Raw genomic sequence first — 17,668 nt, forward strand, 5'->3', positions numbered from 1 at the left:
GAAACTTGCTGTTCTCATAGCTGCTATTCACTGCTTTAGTTACAAATGTTTTGTTTATTTTCAACATGAGCTGCTTGCTAACTGTTCTCTTCTGCTATCCACCCTTTGTGGTGGTTGCCTTTTCACTTGGCTCACAGCGTATGGTTTTTTTCCTGGATGGATGGCAGAGGTCTTTTTCTCTACTGCTTGATTCTTTTTCTAAATGACCAGTTAAAAATAGATCATTCAAGCCATTTTAAGTTAACTTCAAATAAATCCTGCATCTTGTGGCATACTGATATCTGTAGAACTGTTCTTGTTTGGAAATCCTTCAAAAATACCCCGTCACCACCTTACCAATTAGTAACACAGAGCAGCACAACCCAATGCTTGTATCATTGAAATCACTTGTTAACAATTGATTCCAGAGTTTGATCAGCTCTATCAAGCAAATAAAATTTGCACAGATCAGTGGAAGGTAGTTGTTTTTATAAAAAAATTCAATTGACTCTTAACCAACCTAAGCTGTCCTGTGCTGAAGAGATTTACAGTCTCATTATGAAAGCTTGAAAGGGCTGATTATGACAGCAACAACCCCTTCCACCTGAGAAGTTAATTAGAAGACAGGATGGACTGGTCACAGGGTCTAGACCTGTGTAGGGAGCAGGAAGTTGATGTAATTCAACTTTCATGGTGTTGGAATATGGAGAGATGATGGTGCTGAGAGGTGCTTAGTATGTGTAGACAACAAACTACTTAAGGCTGCAAAGTGTTCGGGAGTAAAGATAGGGCTGAAAAAACTGTCTGGCAAGTTGAGATGTCTGAGGTTCATTACTGCTGTCACTGAGTGCTGTAGTCCTATTTTTCAAGGTTTCTTAGACAATGTTTTCCATGGCACGCCATGCATGGTCATGTCAATTGCCTTAAAGAGGGATTGGAATATGTAGGGCTGTGAATTTTGTCTGATCATAAATCACTAAACATGGAGTGGCAGTTACTGACAAAGATCAAAGATCTTTGGCAACTGTGTGTTGTTTCTGCCAGTAGGTTTTTTTAGTAATGTTACAAATTACCATTTTAAAAAATGGAAAAGGAATTAAGGATAACCATTCCCAGTGATTCTCAGAAAACCATTTTCTCTTTAACTTGGGAGTCAGTTAAAAACCATTGTACAGACATTTAAGAATGCAACTTATCCAAGGAAATGGTTCAGAAAAACATTTCTTTTAATTACTTGAATATGATAATGCTAGGTAACTGGAGATTTTTGTTACAAAAATGGTTGTGATTGGGGTAATACTGTTACTACTATTGATTTTTAATGGTTGAAAAGGCAGCTTTGAAACATTAAACTTTGGGAATAGTACTGATCAGATTTTGATTTGTAACTGAGTGAAATGAAGCCCTGTATTCCTGGTAATCTCATATAGAAGCAAATAGATTAATTCAAAAGAAGTCTGAGATTAAGAATGGAGATGAAAATCTGGCTTAATTTATAAATCCTATTTAGGAAATGGGAACTATATGACATTAGTATGTGCCATGCAAGATAACTACTTTTTCTGGAAAATAAGGTAATGCAGAAACAGCATCTGTGGAAGACTCTTTGCTGTTCTGGTGTCTTTTTTAACTTGTACCTGTTATGGTCTCCCTTGCACTATCAGTAAAGGGTTTGAATGCCACTACTGAACTTTAAATACATAAAAAATAGCAACCCCTTTGGTAAGTGGAAGGCTGTCTTTTCTCCAATGGGTTCTCTGAGAGCAGTGAAGGCAGGAGGTCAAGGTAGCTGTTCTGATTTCAAGGTGCCTTTTCTAGCTGTGGTGGACAGCTGTTTGACTTAGGCTTGGGAAACTTTCTCTAAGAAATGAATGGACAAATAATCTGGAAGGAGGGGTAAAAGTGATCTACTGAGTGCAGTCACCGGAGAGGTTTTTGGACTGTGGCGCATGGTGGGTAAGGGGAGGCAGAAGAGGGGACATAAGAGTGAGGAGTTTGTGCACAGAGCAGGGGTCCCTCAGCCAAGCCTCAGGCATAAGAGGAAAGGCTTTTGAAGGATTAGAGTGTGCTGGGGAGAACTTGCTGCAACTCAGATTCTGTTGCTTGCAGGAAATGCAGGAAACAGGCAGAAAACTTTCTTTAATATTGTCACTTTAAAATTCAGTCTTGCTTTTTGGTGGAGTTCTGTGCTGATGACATGGAAAATGTTGCATTGCTTGTTCTTTCTTTGTGTGACCCTTTGTGAAAGTGTGTCTGTGTTTTTCATGTGAGTGTTATCTTTTGCAGGCAGTGCTGTCAAGCCAGCTTGTTATGTTGTTAGGGAATTTTGGACTAGATGATGGATCATACTGGTAATACTTCTGGCTCAAAACCCTTGGGATCTGACAGAACTGAAACGTGTTCCTCTCCATTTTCCTGCTCAGTCTACAATTATTTGCCCCCCTTTTTTTTTTTTTTTTTTTTTTTTTTTTTTTTTTTTTTGGTGTGTGTTTTGACTTTTCCTTTTTTTTTTCCCCTCAGGAGCCCCCTGGGTCCAGAACAGATTGCCATAGACACGAAGTGTGTTCTGTGACTGTCTTCAACATGTGATGTCTTCCCCAGGCTGGAGAGCAAGGCTGTGTCCCTGCATTGCACTTATGGCAGGGCTGTGTCTTGCTGGTATTTCACAGATGAAAATCCATCCTTTGTCCTTTATTCAGAACTCAAGAGACTTGGCTTGGGAATTTTTTCCCTTTAAGAGGAGAGTTGAGCAAGCCCTCAATGTACCTGAACTCTAATTTTCCTTCATAGGTCTGGTTGAATATGGCATTCAGTTTTTTCCTCCAGTATTTATTCCTCAGTAGAGTAAAGTACTTGGCCTTAAAGGTTGCATATTCCATTGAGAGAGTTGCTTTCTTCTAGGCAAAGGGTGAAATGGAATTTATAGAGAACACCAGTTAAAGAGCTTTGCAGTGTGTATAATGAAGTGTGTCAAAGATATGTTTTTACTTAAACTTTAAATAAGCCAGATTTGAACTTTAACTTTCTGCTTTTTTCTTTATGACATTCAGATCAGAAGGATGGTGAGATTACACCAAAATGCTTTTGTGTATTTGTTATTCCAATGTTTCTTGAAAGACTCGTACTGTCAAGTGTATTTGTGTGTGAACTGTTTTGCTTTTCTTTCTCTTGAATGGAGGCTTTTGTTTCAAAGGCCAGCACAAATATGACTTGGGTATCTTTTTGTGAGGCATTATTGTAACTGATTTTTTTTTTCTTTTTTGGAAACAACATGTCTTACTTTCATTCTCTGTAAATAAAATTGCCAGTCTAAAAGAAGGAAATCTGGGCTTTCAGTTTAAAGAGATCTTCATAAAATTGTACACCTATAATTATCAACCAGTGTTGTAGCTGTTCAATCTTTTATAGCTAAAATGTTCATGCCCTTGACTATCTGACTTACAGTAGCAGAACAGGCTATTTAAATCATTGTGATAAAATGAATCGAGCATCATGGCACTTAAACCTCTTGAATACTAACAAATTTAAAGCACAGACTTTTTGAAATGGTGCCCACTCATCCTCACGCTATTCATCGTGCTTCTCTGCCTCCTTCTCCTCTAATCACTGATAGTAGTGCTCAAACATCTGGTCATTGAAAAAACAAGAGTGAAAACACAAGTGTTTGATTTAAGTGATGTGTGCAGCGTTCTCTGGGATGAAAGGAATGCCAAAAGGATGTAGTACAGTGTTATTTGCTCAGGATACTTAAAGCTCTCCTGGAAATTAATTTAGTAGCCAGTTTTGAGGAGAGGTGTGTTTTAAAGGGTGGCTGAGCAATGGTGGAGTTTATTTTATTCACCACACTCTGAAAATCTTTAGCTGCTGATAAATGTAAGGCTGTTGATCTCTGTAAGGTTTACAGTCTGCTGTTGCTTTGCAATACTCAGCTCTCCACTCTGCTCATGCCTGGGAACAGACTGCATTTGAATTTTCAGAAAAATTGCATTATATTGGTAGGATGGGCACAGCTGCTGCTTAGACTTCAGCAATTCTTCAGAATAACACTTGGTTTGCAGGGAGTTATCTGCAAATTTAATGAGGAAAATATAACCACATACACCTTCTAATAATGTAAGTGACTCAAGTAGCTTCATTGTTTGAGATGATTACTGTAAATAGGACAAGGAACCAATATTTACTTTTGCTTTAATCTCTTCCTCATGACTCATAGGAGCTGGCAAAATTAGGGAATAATTAAAATCTTATTCCAGTATAAGGAAAATTCTATTACTTAGCATGTGGTGTTTCTCTGGTTAGCAGGAGGAATCTGGTTTAAGAAAACACTTCATCCTCACCTCTTGGTGAAAATGAAATATTACTTCTGACTTTGGTGTGGCTACATCTGTTGGAGAGTATGTATGAATAGGTAAATTATGCTGGATGCATGGCCTATAAAGTGGTTTTGGGATCCTAGGATAAAAGTTGCTGTATGAATGTGAATTAAGTTATCTGATCAACCATAGCTCTGGGGCAGGGATGAGGGTTTTTGGCTAAGGCAGCTTATTACACCCCTTGTGTAGGCACTAGAGCACTGTGTATCCAGCTTTTCCTTGCTGATTAACAGACCTGGGTAATCTAAGTGTTTTGTCCTGCTATATGACAGGCACCTGAATCTCAATTTTTCCCTCTTCACCTTTATCCCCTGTTTTCCTGTAAATATCTTCATTTCAATCCTTTAGTCTTCCCTTTGCCCTTAAAGATTTTATGACAATAAATTTCATGGAAAATCTAGATTCCAGCTCATCATCTGGGCATGCTCAGGAGAGAAGAGCTGCATTAGTAACTGGAAGCTCTCTGTATGCTGAGCTCTAGGGAGATGATACACATAAAAAACATGCCAAGAAAAGATTAGTCAAGGTCAGGGGCAACCTAGCCTGGACTTGCCTGGGTCAGAACATGCCTCTTATTTCTAAGTGCAAGCAAAATATCTGTTTGTAATGTTTTTCTAAGGCAAGGACATTTTGATTTGCATTGTTGCAAAACTTTTTCTTGGCCATAGGTAGAGGTAGACTCCTCTGACCAGATTTTACTTCATAAAGATGGCAGATAGATATCTCTTGGGTGATGCAACGAAAATCCACCTCCAGCCCCCTTCCTGTATCCAGCAGCAAGCCAGTGGCATCAGGAGCAGCTGATTCTTAGGACTGTGTAATGAGTAACCCTTGTGATTGATTTCCTTCTATTTTTGTGGAAGGCTGATGTATGAAATGTGTCAGTTTGGGATCCCTGGAGCTAGGAACGTGTTTGGTCACATCTGCTGGCAAGCAGAGGCCAGTGGAGTATGTAAGTAAGAGTCTGGCCATGGGCTCAGGTGACTGCTTTCCACAGTTATTTTCTCTGGCACTGCCTGAGACGAGCAAGTGGGGAATTTCTGCAAACCTGTTTTGCTCAGTCCCAGGCTGCAAGGGAAGGGCATTCCCTCCCACTCTGCCTTTCCTCCCTCTGACAGTCCTCACCTTCTCTGTCTTGCCTTAGGGATAAAAGGGGTCTGGAGAAGAGAAAATTAAACACCAGAAGAGGAGTGAAGCTGTATGTGGGGTTAGGCAGAAATTAAAGCAAGGTTATCTGGGGGGTGGAAAGGAAAGAGCAAAACTGTTTTCATCACCTCGGTTTTGGTAATATTATTAACTCCATCTATACACTCAAAGAGCAGGAACCTGTACTGTTCAATGGGTTATTAACTGAGGCTGGTGAAAGTTTGTCAGTCAAGGCTCTTGACAGCATAAAGATATTTCAAAACAATGTTTGTCAGTTTTCCTGTGTAACCTGGGCCCTCTCTGGGTGTCTAAACATGGAGCTTCTACAGCTGCAAAGGTCTGGCACTGTGGTTCAAGAAATAACAGCCAATTTTGATAAAATTATTAACATCCAGAGAAGAATAAGCAGGAAATAATATATTTAATGACTTTTACCCTTATTTTCTTGTTGATGGCTGCAGATTACTTGCAATTTGTTTGATGCTAAATAAAATTTATAGAGACTTGTGGGCTTCTCTTGTTTGGACAGGTATATACACAGTTAGTTGGTCACATTGAAATGGATGATGGTTTCAGTTTATAAAACATACAAATCATGGGTTTTTTGGTCTTCCCTAAAAGTGTTCTGCTCTGATAATGTTTCTGCCATTAAACTCATCAAGTGGATTATTCCTGGAAGATGAACAAAATAGTTTATAAAATCTTTATGTAAATTACTTCCTTTAATTTGAGCGGTTTTGCATGAAACAACTTTTTTTGGGGGGGTGTTTTTTTAACCAAAAACTAGTTGCTTGCCAAGCTCCACCTTGACCTCTGTTTACCTTCGAGGGCAGCCAGCTTTTTTTTCTATTCATCATTTTATGCATCGAAATTAATGGGTTCTGGCTGGTTCAGCAGAAAATGTGCAGTTTCCTGAAAAGCACCCTGAGACGTTGTTTTCACAGTGCCCTTGGTGCTTGAACAGGCATGGTGAGTACTAGAAAGTCTCACTCAAGCTGTTTCCTTGGGACTTCCAGCTCTGCTTTGCAGACAAATGAATTTTCTGAACTTTTGGGTTCCTATCCTCACTGAATCTCTGAAACTCTTTTTGAAGCCTGCCTTGTTCTTACAAGAAACCTTAGCAGAGAGGAGGTTTGTTTATGAAAGGATATATTAGACTCCTTCATTTGAAGCCAACAAAAGCAGTTCTCTTTTCCTGGCTGTTCTAATTGATTTTTATTTTTTATTTATTGTTTTGAAGTTAAACAAGTCATAGATTAAAACCCTCTTCAACCTACGCCTCTAGATATTTTTGCCACATAGTAAAAATGCAAGCACTAGTGCAAAGAAAAAGCAAACCACCAAAGCTTGGGGTGTAATGTTCCTGCAGATGCTTAACCTGTGCCTGCTTAAATTGTTCATGACTGCAGCTCCTCATGGGCTCTGCTGCCATTGCCCTGGGTTTGGGATGCTGAAACCAGCAGTAACAGCCTCAGTTCAGATGAAATAGCCCAAACTTTGTAAGAAATGTAAAACTTGTGTTGGTGCAGGTATGAGTATCTGATTGAATATAAAACACCCAAAAGATTATTTGTCAAAGGACTTCATCTAGCATTCCACGGAAGGAGTTTAAGCAAGAATACACTGTCATGGCTCAGAACAAACAGATAATTCCACTTTTGACCACAATTCCTAAACCCAGAGAAAAATGACAGATAAAAACCCTATTAAAAACCTAAAGCTTTGAACTTCTTCCTAAACTTCAGCACAAGCTAATCCTTGTAGTGTTTTCAGTTTGGTCAGACCTTAGTTAATTGTTGATCTTTCCTTTGTCCTTCTATTTCATGACTACTGGTAGCATTTAATGAATTTTTAATTGATTACTTCAGGTCACTTAATAGAATATGAAACATCTTGATGACAGAAGAGGCTTTTTCTACAGCCACATCCAAGCCATTAGAAAAAAGTGTCTTATTTTGTCATTTATTTTTGGGCTGCAACACTCCTGTAGAGCATAACTAAGTTTGAATCTGTAACAAATCCAGTTTGATCTGTGCACATTTACAGGCCCCTTCACTCACGTGTATGTGACAGGCTACAGATCTTGTTCAGCAAAGCAAAGAGGAGGATGATCTTGTGCTGAGCAGAGTGATTGGGGCTGGTTCCTGAGGAGCTCCTCATGTCCCTCTGGCCAACCTAGTCCTGGTACTGGGTCTCTCTTCTCCATAACCTTCATTTAAAGGTCATCACTGACCTGACTGCCTTCCCCCACTGTAGGGAGACAGAGAGCTGCTGCATTTATTTGTCCATCTGCTTGGTTTTCTTTGAAAATATCAATGGGTCAGAGCCAAAGCTGGGTGAAGTCACTAACATTGGGTCCACATTTATTCCTTATTTATAAAAGAAAGTTGCATTTATGAACCAAAGGTTGGAAGAAGCTGTAGATCTTCATGAAGAGACTGGAACAAAAGGCTGATCATGAAAATGAATGGAGTTATTGTGTGTGCAGAGACTTCTTTCTGAACAGATAACATTTCCTTAATTTCTTGGAGCCCATAAATTTATAACCTTGGCACAGAGCAATATATTTTTTTTTTTTTTTTTTTTTTGGGGGGGGGGGGAGAGGGGGGAAGTTTCAAAATGAAAGTTGTTTAATTTATTAGTAAGGAGATAACTTTTGTTAATATGCCAAGAAGCTGTCTTTGGAAATTATACAGTTGTCTGCATTTGGTGTTGCTAGATAATGGGATTATGTGAAATTTAAAATATACCCACCACTATTGCATTTGAGTGATGAGTGCACATACAGTGAGATTTATGGGGTATGATACATTCTGTGTCATATCATGACCACTTCTGTGGTATTTAACTAGCAGTTGCTTGGTTGAGTGTTTTAGAAAGCATAAAGTAGGGGTGTTGGGGAGAAGTTGCTTTACCTAAGTGTTATTTGGCTTTCATAACACCTAATGCTTTAAAGAGGTCTTATATCACCCACCACACCACACACACATCCCTTACCCCAGGCACTCCCTTTGGTAATGTGTGAGGAATATCTGCTTATGGGAGTCTGGTAACTGGCTACACTTTCTGCAAGAACTCATAAGATGGTATGAATTAAAATTGATAAGAAGTGTAATCTGAGTTAGTTCTGCTGTAAAAACTGAATCAGTCATTAGCTGTGAGGACAGGGCACTTTGAAACAGTCCATTAAGGCAAGAGATTGCCCAATTAGATATTCACGTGGCAGTTAAAATTGCATCAGAATGTTAACCACTTCCAATTTTTAGTCAAATGCCTTTTTAAACTTTGACTGAAATGTTCTTAATTCTTGCTGCCTGGCAAGAGTGAAAAAAATGCTTGAAATACTTGTTAAAAATAACCAAAGCCCCACATCCACATTAATTTTATGCCAAGTTGTTCTTTATGTAATTTGAAAGGGCTGTGATATTCGGCTTCAAGTATCGAGAAATTTAAAGGGAATATTAATATGCCCTTATAATATTCCCATATGAAGGAAAGTGATGCAAAGATTTCCTTTGTAACCTGAGATATGAACAAATGTTTTAAACAAACCGATCTTCAAAAATTTTGATGCTTTTCAAAGTTTGGGGTATTATTTTCATTCCTAAGGCAAGGGAAAGAAATTGTAGTCAGGCATTTCAGTTTAATTAACCTTATTTAAAATAAATTTAAATTCTCTTTGTAATTCTCTTGAAGAAATTACAGCAATCACTTGAGGGGGGGTGGGTCTTCGCATAATGGTCTACAAATGCTGTTAAATTCACTCTCCTGAGAACTCTTGCATTTGTCTGTGTTGTTTTGGTTTTCTTTTTTTCTATCTTCTGGTTGTTTTTTCCTTTTTTAAGCATTGCTTCAGTAAACACACAGCTGAAAAGCACCTTGGGCAACTAGAGCCATGGATTCTCCAGAGGGACACATCAGTAGAGTAGTGGCTTTCGGTAAGGTTAATATGAATAAATTAGACATTATAACTCTGGAGCCACATATTTGCAATTGCCTAGTGAAAACAAGACAATAAAGACACAGGTGAAATTTCCTGGAAGTCTGCATTTGTGCTCTGTGCTCCCGTATCTGCCACACAAACACAGTGTCAAGGATATTAGAGCAATTCCTTCAAGAATGACAAGAAATGCCATAATTCTGAGGCTGTGCTAAGAGATGAATGCTTGCAGGGATAGCTGTTTTAACAAAAGTGCCAGGTCTGTTGGTTTTAGGAGCTGATTAGCATCTGTGTATGCTTTTAGAATTATAATCCCAGCATTATTGTCAGGACTATGTTTAGAAAACTTGTTTATAAATGTTAATAGGGTTACTCAGAATTAGTTCATTTGAACTGTCTGTCTTGGAAGTTTTGTTCTGCAAAGGATCAGCCTGAGAATGGCTCTACCCCAAACGTGGGGAGTATTTTTTGTTTGTGGGGGTTTTTTTTTGACCTGAAAGTGGAGGGGACTCCTTTTTGCAGACAGTCAATATGTTGATATTGACTGATTGTGTAACATTTAATGATATTTAGATACAGTTGTTTGCTAGGGTAAGGCAGGTCTTCAATGACTGACATTGTGGAACGTGCATATTTTGTTTGGGTTTGGCGTTTGTGTGTCAGAATTTAATAAGAAAAAATGAGCAAAATGGGCTGTAACAACACTCTTTGTGCTTATTCTGGCAAATGAGGTTACTTGAGGAGTCATAAGGAGAATTGGGTGGGAAAGAACTGGGGATGATAAGTGTTGTCATTATTTTATGTCTAGTAGAAACAAAACTGATTTGTCCCTTTACTGACACGAGTGCTCTGATCTAGTGTTCTGTTTACAAGTGTACAGAGCATTATTTTTTTCTGGGATACTGTGGCACAACCCAAACAGTATCTGTGGGTCTGTGTTATGTTGAAAAACATAGGAATTAATAGAGAAAATGTGGTCAGTAGCCTTGTTCAGCCCTTCTGTCCCACACCTTTCTCTCTATCCCCAGGGTAAAATGGTGTAAATTTTACCCCTTTGTGTGCTGCTCTTAATAAAACTGAAAATGAAGAATCTGTGCCATGCTTGGCTTCACCTATTCTTTTATCAATCTCCTCTAATACCATGTATCTGTGTTATTCTCTCACTTGAGTAAAGAACTTAAAAATCAGCCTCTCATAATTTAAATCCTCTGTTGGTTTAAAGAGTGGGCAACGCTCCCTTTACCAAAGAGATCTAAAGAAAGTGCAGCTCAGTGGAAAAATGGCAAGTGTAATGTTACTTTTCTGTAATTTTCAGTAAAAGACTGGAATGCTATTAAGCTCTTTCCCATTTGTATGTGATATTTTAAGAATTAAAGGCCAAATTGTTGGGGTGAGCAGAGGATAGATGATATTTCAAGTTTATGTCTGTGATAGCATGAATGGAGGCATTAGGCTGAACAGCCTAGAAGAAAAGTAGTACACCAAGTTAGGATCTGTAAAAGTAAACATCCATAAGCTCTTGTGATGTCTGACTTTAAATATTTTATTTTTTCAACTTTATAAAATAAACGGAACTTGAGGAAAAATTTTCCTATAACATAACTGAAAAAAGCATTCAGTATATGGTTTCAATCTAATCACTTCTAAAACAATCTAATATGAGCTGTGAATGCTATTAGATTGTGGCACTAAGGGAGTCCTTCACTGGGCTGCCTATGGAAGTCAAATATCTTTCTGGTTACTTTAGATTTAAAAATCCAAACTGTAGTGCAAGGCATTCTATTAACCCCTTCAGTGAGAAAGCAATGTTAGAAAAATATGGGAAAATTGTTCAGACTTATGATGAAAGATTTGCAGGTGCAGTAACTGTATACTAGAAGTGCAAAGATGTCTTTTAGTCATCATTCAGATACATTTCTACCACAAAAGCAACACAGGAATTATTTTAAGATAATAGAAATGGTAGGTAGTATGTAGCAAAGATAACTTGTATCTACCAGTATTGGATGGGGAAATGGAGATTAAGCAGACTTTAAAACAAATAAATAAAACCTTGAAGTTGAAGAGATTCCTGAGGTCTAGAATGTGACTAACATATAATGCCTTCATTTGAGGGGTCAAGTAACAGACTGGAAAACTTTAGACTGCACTGTTTGATGTCATTCAAGTGGAAAGTCTTAGAAGCTGTTTTAAAGTTTAAGTGAATTTTAATGGCCCAAATGAGAAAACACTTGGAAAAAATGTCACATGATTAACTCTATACCTCCTGAATTCCAAACCAGTCCTGCAGAGCAGTATGAGAAGCCAGAGATCCTTCCAGAATCATGAAATCTCTGAGGAGAGTTGTGTAGAGATGATATTGGGCATTGCAAAGTGCTGGCAGCTCTTCTGTTATCAGTGCCTTGCTGCTCTCAACAGAAGCCAGATGACAAAAATTCTATATAGCCAAAGTCTTTAAAGATACTAAGAAGATAGAGTATTGGTTTCATTAAAAAAAAAATTAAAACCTCCACAAACCAATCAACTCAATATGCACAGTGGGAAGGAGAGGAGGGAAAGGACTTGGGGCCAAGAAAGGAAATTGGAACCATCAATAAGCCTTACAGGTTCTGAAGGGTCTCTGCAGTGTGAGATTTTAGGATCTGTGGTGGAATCCAGGTTTACACGTGTACCATAATTGCCTCTGACAATGCTGTACAAAGCAAGGATTTCAAGGCTAGAAATCAATGAAAAGGCACAACAAATGCTGTGGCCTCCCTTGCTGCAATTAGATACAGGAGATTCAGATCATTTAAGTTTCTGCTCATAAATTGCAGAACAGTCAGTTAGGAAGCTATAAAAGGTGGGAGCCAGTTAAAAGCGTCGTATATAATGGGTGAGATTCCAGAGTGTGCTGCCCAGGAAAGACACTTTCAAGTGAACATAAAAATCCTTGAAGTGCTGATCCCAACATGCACAGCTGCAGCAAAGAAGGCAAACAGTGTTACTGCCAGAGGACTGCAGTGTAAATAAGGGAGCTGCCATTCTCGTTATCTGCGGGTTAGAGCATGAGCACGGGGTCTGCTCAGTGTATCTTTGACGGGAAATAGCCACTCTTAATGGGATATGAGGGAGATGAATCCAACTGGCACCATAAATCTGGGAGGTGTTAGTAAGTGTAAGGCAATTAGGATCCTTTTCACTGCAGAAAGGAGACAGTTTTATTACTTCTTTTAAAGTGTGTTTCTTCCCTAAGTGATATAGGTGCCTATTTTGAAACTGTTTCATTTAAATACAGGAATGAGTGAGGGAACGTAATCTGAACAGGATAAGCAATCTGAGGTTTTGAGTCAGCTATTTTACACAAACATGAGCCAAGCCAGCTGCATGATAGTTTTAAATAATTTAAAGTAGGGTTTGGTGTGTTCACCCCTAGTGCAGAGTGCAAATTCAGGCTTCAGTGGCAGAAGCTTTGCTTGGTAGAGGATAATTAACAGCTCCAAAGAGTGCATTCCCTCTTCCCCTGCTAATCTTGCCCTCCAGCATATCTCACTTGCCAAATACAGTGATAATCTTTTGGATGCAAGTGGCATCTCTTGGATGAAGTGCTCCATGGCTCTCCAAGCATCATGGAATGGTGGTGGAAGAGAAGGCAGGTGGGAAGGGGAAGGATGTGTACACCAGCTTTTGAAAACACTGGCAGAGCTGAAATCTGCATTTAGCTTGGAAAAACCTGGTTTCTAAACTTCAAACTCCTCTCCCTTCCCTCTGCTGGCTCAAGATCTGATGAAATGGCCAAAGGCAAGTCGAAAGCTCTAATTAACAAGGCAGATAAGGTGCTCTGAAGGACTGAGCTGGGCACCTCCTGGGCCAAGAGATGCCTTTCCTGGGGCTGTGTTGGTGTGTTTTGGTGTTTTTTGGTTGTTTCTCTTTTTTTAAACAAGCTAGGTCCAGGCCCATTTGATGGACAGTTCTGCTAGAACCCTTAACTGTAAAAGCTGGTACTCATTGTTTTATAATATCTCATCACCATGGTATCTGAGCACTTTGTTCTGCAATGGCAGCTTAGGAGTGTCTGCTAATGCACACAATCATGGATTTTTCCATTACTTTTCCCCAATGGCCATTACCTATTTTCCTGTACCATCTGTGGACTTCACTACAGATTTAACTCCCACCCCCTGCCCTACACCCCAGCTGGAGAAGATGGTTTATTAAGTTTTTTCTCTTTCAGAACTGTGCAAATTCCTCAATAAATGGGTTGTCACACTCATACAGCATACAACAAAGTGGTTTTTTGTTCATATATCCAGACTACAAATGTATCGCTATCTGCAAATTGTTTAAATTCTTCATGCCCTGCCTTTGGAAAGCCTATTTTAAGACTGTTTTATATGAAGTCTGTGCTATGGTTCTTAGTTTTCTCCCACCCACTGTATTACAGCTTTCCATGCAACCCAGATGCTGAACTATTATGGATATTTAGTCATATATCAGTGGAAGAGCAATTTAGTGTGGGATGCTGAGGATTTTGTATTGCTGATTCCTGATCAGATTTTCCTGAGCCTAAGAATAAAAAGGATTTTTCCTACTATGCAAGAGCTTCAAATTCCCCTGAATCTGAAAAACATTTCTTTTCTTATTCACATTACTAGTAGTGATTTATGTAATTCCACTCTGATCTTAATAATCTTAATCTTTGTTGTTACTCTGTTGCCTACGTATTTCTGATCCTTACTGCACTATCCTAAATGTTCATACAAACACTAATGAGGGGCACCTACCCCTCTGAGCCTGCCTGTAGGCATTGGAGATGTAACTGTTGTCAATGAGACAGCTTGTGAAAAAACTATGACAGTTTCTCAGGAAAAAGTAATTTCTTATATCCACAGGATTGCACTGTGTAAATCAGCAATTTTCATTTACTGAAGTTGTATGGAATGATCACACTGACGGCTCATTTGGCTGGTCTCTAGTCCTGATTCCTCACATAATCTTGTAGCATGGTCAGTGAACAGAGCTTTGAGCTGTTCTGTGCATCCTTCCTCACATCTGATTAGGGCTCTCCCCCTGAGAAAACCAGGGCTATAAAACTCTTGGTTAAGGAGGAGTTTTACAAAGCAGAAATGGAGAAAACTGAGTAATAGAAGAGTGACACCAAATTCCCCTATAACTTCAGGGAGTCTCTGAGTGGAAAAATTCCAGAAGCCAGGGGTATTTGGCTTATGGTATTTTCACTTTTTTTTTTAGAAGGAGAAATGAAAAGTTGCACTTAGGAAATGGAAGATTCAGAATACAGTAATACAGACTTTGGGAAATGATCAAATGGAAACTTGTCTGCAACAAATTGCTTTAATGATCAGCATAAATGTGTTTTAATTTGGATTAATTACAGCCTGGGAAGACTTTGCTCCTAAATAAACTTCAGGAAAATGTCATCCATAATGAATATACTAAATAAACTTCAGTATAAATAAATGGGTCATGGCTCTCCTACCCACTGAAGACTTGCTGTGTTTATAAAATGTACACAAAGCCCTGCATATATACTGTACCTTAAGGTATTTACGTAATGACAAAAGATCACTTTTTCATTTTCCAACCATTACCAAGGGATTGCAAAGCAATCAAACTTTAACAGTCAATTAATCTCTCTAGATGATGTTTGTGTAGCACTTAACCAGTTTCAGTAAATTAGATCCCTGTGGGCTGGGCTGTTACATTGATAGAAATGTTACTGCTAGCTGGAGGCATTCATTTACTAGTTTGTAAGAACAGCAGTATTGAGAAATCCTGAGCATATGGAAACAAACTCTCTGCACCTTTTAAAAAGAAATGCTGTTTGTAAAGAATAGGAGGTTCTGGGACTCTCCCAGCATGGAGCCTCACTAAACTAAAGCAGTTTGTCAGTTCTGTTGGATTGGAGAGTGCTGTTAAATTCCCTGTAAGAAACAGAAGAAATCCATTGGGAGGCAGCTGTGGCTAAAGAAAGATAATTCATTGCAATAGCATCCACTTAAGGAAACAGTTAAAGGAACAGGTTTGTTTAAAGTATTTCTCCTGTGCATGTAGGCAAAATACACGGAAACAGTTTTTTTGGAAAAAACCTTCAGGAGTGCAAATTTTTTGGTATATGTAAGATAAAAATCTATCGGAAAAATATAATCTTGAAATTAAGCTGGAAACTTTTTCCATGTATTGGTTCAAGGCATCTGCAGCAGCTCCCAGACTCCCTGTGAGCCAGTTGAAGCCCACAAAGCACAGCTGCAAACTTCCAAGGGGAGAGCTGCATGATGTCTGTGTACCCATGGCAATACAGCTGCCCTTGTGGGGCACTGGGCTCTCTGTATCTTCCTCAAGGATTTAATTGTTTCATGATTGGTGCATTAAGTTAATGTTAGGGTTCTTTTGCCCATTATGACTCCAGAGAAGGATGCTGGGATGAATGGATGAGTTCAGCTCTGCCCCTTGCTGTAGTAAAATCCAGCTGGAAGCAAGGCAGATGGAAGCTTCTTGCTTGCAGCTGCACTGGTGTTGCATTCAGGATGCAAACCAGGAGAAAGGACATAGCTGGAAGTGTTTAATTAACAGTTTCTGATCCACAGAAATGTCAGGAGGGCTTGAGGGAGAAATTAATTCCTGGCAGGATGAAGGCATTTGGTAAAAGTCACAGTCTAGCTTGTTGCCCTTGAAGCAGGTGTGTAGAGTCGGTGACATATGGCTGGCATCACATACTGAAGTCAGCACGGGGGATGTGAAAATTCTGTGAATGGTTGGCTTTTTCTGATAAGGGTCAGGAAGCCTGTGATAAAAACTTGGTGTTACCTGGGCAATATCAGCCCAGGAGTGTCATGGCCAGTTGGAGTGCAAGTTGGTTTATACATATTTTAATGGTTGGTGAATGTGCTCAGTGTAACTGGACACTTGCCTTGGAAAGGACAGGATGCTCAAGCCTGCAGTGGTACTTTGGTTCCCAAAATCCATTTGCTACAAGTTGTGTGAGTATTTGAAGTCTATAAAAGCTGATCACTGTTCTGTGGGTGTTTGCTGAGGAAAATGAGGGCTATGAGCACCTGCTGAGAAAGGCAGCAAAGAGGAGCTGCCCTTTAGGACATGACCTTCTGATTTGCTCCTTCTGATAACTTACATTGTCATGTATTGGCTCATGACTTAGCCTGACCATATGGTGTTTAGCAGGAAAAGGTTTAATTAGATTGTTAGACAGGCACTACATATAGTTGCAAGGCCAAGGAGATGATGGAGGAGGTCTGATCCTGTATCAGCAAAGGCAACATTGCTGAATTTGCTAATAATGGCCTGGAAATTGAGGAATGGTTCAGGTACCTTCAGAGGTCATCTGGCTCAGGCCCTTTTTGCTATTTATTTATAATTGATCCTTATTTCTACTGACCTCTTGTAGGTGTTACTGTTCCAGTGCCTTTCAAGCCCTGCTCAGGACATCTAATGAATACAGGGGCATGATAAATTTTATTTACAGTTTTAGTTTTTTCCTTGGGCAACTGGAAGGATACTGGGAAATGCCAGGCATTGGTCAACTTAACACAGCAGCTTTCATAGAAGGAGTGAGAAGGCTGTTAACCAGGTAAGCAGAAAGCAGCACAGTCCACATGGACACAGTCAGAGCAGATGTATGGGCTCTGTCTTCCAGCATTTTAGCAGGACTTAAGCTGCAAATGTGTATGTTTAGAAATCCTAGTTGAAAGCAAAATAGAAATTTCACTCTATACTGTAACAATTGTGGGACGTGCAAGAGTGGACAGGAAGCTTTTTGAGTGTGGATATTGTGGTCAAAACATAGTTTAGAACATAAGGAAGCCTGTAGTATAAATATGCTATTCATTACAATTTCTCAGCAAAGATGTGGTTGGAATGGCTGGTAATGAAATGCTTTCTTAATGCAATGATTTTCCTTACTGTTTAGATGCACAATGCACAAGTTTGGATAGAGGCTCTTTTTTTTTCTGAGAACAGAGAAATGACTTTGTGTATTGAGTAAAATTACAACTTCCTAAAATGACATGCTGAGAAAATAAATGTATCTAAGTGATACTTGGCTCTAGGGGTGAAATGAAAGAACAAAACTACAAGACTTTCTCCAGCCAAGTGAAGTTCTGACAAGGTCATATAACAAAAGCATAATAATATCACTCTGGGTTTCCAGTTATCATTTCAGTATGTGCTCTGACCAGTGAAACATTGCTAATTTTGTTTTCCACAGCTGTCCTCCGTG

The sequence above is a fragment of the Zosterops lateralis genome (genome assembly GCF_965231275.1).
Source record: "Zosterops lateralis genome assembly, chromosome: 13".
Lineage (NCBI taxonomy): Eukaryota > Metazoa > Chordata > Aves > Passeriformes > Zosteropidae > Zosterops > Zosterops lateralis.